We start from the raw sequence: 2,500 nt of genomic DNA, 5'->3' as shown, positions 1-2,500 counted from the left end.
CACGAACTACACTCTTGATCACGCGAGGCGCAAGTCCCCGTGACCACCGAGATTTGTTCTGTGACGCCGGAGCGTCGTTGGCGCCACTCGATAGACTGCACAAGCAGACAACGTCGGATGCATTGCACACGGCTAGCGGATCTACTCTCTGCACTGCGTCGGGTGTTCCTACGTCTGTCTGGAGACATTGCTAGGCCAGTACGGCACTCTGCGCACTCTTGCTTGTCCTCTTCGAGCGACGGGCCTCTAAGCGGGTTGTATTCCGGTACGACACATCGACTGGTACACATTGCACGCACTAACGATCTCTGCACTGAATGGAACTCATTCATAACCACCGTGACGGGAGACTTTGCTAGTACGCACGATACTCTGCGCATGTGCACATGTTTTACAACCCAACCAACTTAAGCACCTAGGGAAGTTGTGATGCCATCTGAACACCCACCGACTGATGCATTGAACGGCTAAAGTTGACCTTCAATCCGAACTGGCACTTTGCGGCGTGGAGGCAGTTGCGCGACCACCCTATCCCAAACCAACAAAGCATGGTGTATCCTAAGTGTTCGGTACAAGCACACCACGACGGGACACATTGAACGGTTCAGCGATCTCTGCACTAGTGGAAGAACTCCAACGTGATACGGGAGACATTGCTCTAAACCGAACGGCATCTCTGCGCGTTTACTTGACGCACCCCCAACTTGGTCAACTGTTGGACTTTTCGTAATCACGGCGGGACACATTGAACGAGCTCTAACGGATCTCTGCACGCATGGAACATGGTGGCGGGAATCATTGTTAGAACCGAACGGCGCCTCTGCGCGATGTACAAAGCCCAACAGGAACCTCGTATCGGCTGCCGAGCCGGAGCTTGAACAACTTGGACTTTCACCTCTAATTTATATCAACTCACCACTCCCCGAGGGATCCGCAGAATTGCTTCTGGGTCCCGTATCGTTATTTGCGATTCGTGTTTGCATTACACTACATTGAACTATTCCAACTTGTTTATCCGCATGGCGAACATTTGCTGCATAGAACATTTAAGTTCCACTTCGCTCTCCCCTACGTGGGTCTGAGCTTCGCTCAGGAAAAAAATATGCCACATTTGGTAGGGAGACCCGGTTTCATCACGCTTTGTGCCCTGCACCATATATACCCTCATAAATTTATTCATTGGATTAGATCCAAGGAACACCAGATCATGCACCACTACCCATTATAGCTCATCGAGCTTAGCGTGAATCCTTCGGGTTTCCCTAAGAAGTTCGATTGGTCTTGCAGAGTTTAAAGACAACGAAGCTTAGTTTCAAGCAATGGTTAATATACGCGTATTCAAAACCCTTAGCTGTTACAACTTTTTACTAGAAACCATCACGACGAAGTCTTTGGGTCCGTAGACCCGTGATGTACTGCTCCAGGAACGTTTTGATAGGGTGGAAGCTCAAAATCATAGGTTAAAATCATCGGCAGAGCCCACCAGACACCACTTTTGCTTCATTAGTTCGGACTATAGGCATACGACGATTTTTATCGCGGAGGGGACGTATGACCCAAACGGGGGCTTAATGACCCACTGCCACTGCAAACCATGCTCCTACGACTAAATAGAGGTAAAACTACGATTTGGTGCAATCTTCATGTTTGACCTCGTAGCAAGGTACCCTCCCTATAGTAGGCAATGAACAAATGATCATAATCCCAGGAGGGCAAAAATGGGAACCCGAAAGGAAAGCGCTGTTGGCGCGCCTAAGCTACTGGCCCGTAGAGTAAAATGGTACCCCCAACAAAGTTGTCGATTGACATTCTGATTGCACTTTTCATCATCTAGGGTGCGTTCCTTACACGTTTTGAGGTGTTTTAGCGAAAAACATGTTTTGAGCCACACGAGCTCTCCGGCCCGTTCGGTGCACATTTTTGAAAAAGCTAGGAGCTGCCCCTAGGTTCGGGGTGTCACAAAATATTGAAAAGTGGTCAAAAACCGCTATCCAGAATCGGATGTAGAATCATTAGACGAACTTAAAATTGTTCTACAACCCCCCAGTCCGACGCCTCGTATTCGAGATATAGCACTTTGTAGGTCTGACCGAGCAATTTTGTACTGAAATGTATGGCGGACATGTTATTCATTAAACAACATTAACTTGCATCGTGCCCTACTTCATCGGCACAGCTACTATCGACTATCTATTGTTGAAATGGATTGAGTTTGACCATTTTAGCTCTTTTCTTATGCCGTGCACCAACAGTGTGTACCGATCAGGGAAAGTACACTACTTACGCGTTCATGGATGTATATGTTGGTACAAGTTGCCGGTCGGAATAGCAGTGCACCAAAACTGTGTACCGATCAGGAAAGTACAAGACGGAGGGCGCAGCCCGAGCGTACGCGTTCATAGATGTCCATGTTGGTACAACCTACATGTACGTACCTTGTTTTTGTATCAAAAGTTCCAATAAAGTGTTTGTATGCTTAAAATGCTTATCTCAACCGGTC

This window comes from Anopheles arabiensis (assembly GCF_016920715.1).
Source record: "Anopheles arabiensis isolate DONGOLA chromosome X unlocalized genomic scaffold, AaraD3 X_pericentromeric_contig0019, whole genome shotgun sequence".
Lineage (NCBI taxonomy): Eukaryota > Metazoa > Arthropoda > Insecta > Diptera > Culicidae > Anopheles > Anopheles arabiensis.
The sequence above is the reverse complement of the archived record's forward strand: the minus strand, read 5'-3'. Positions refer to the sequence as shown.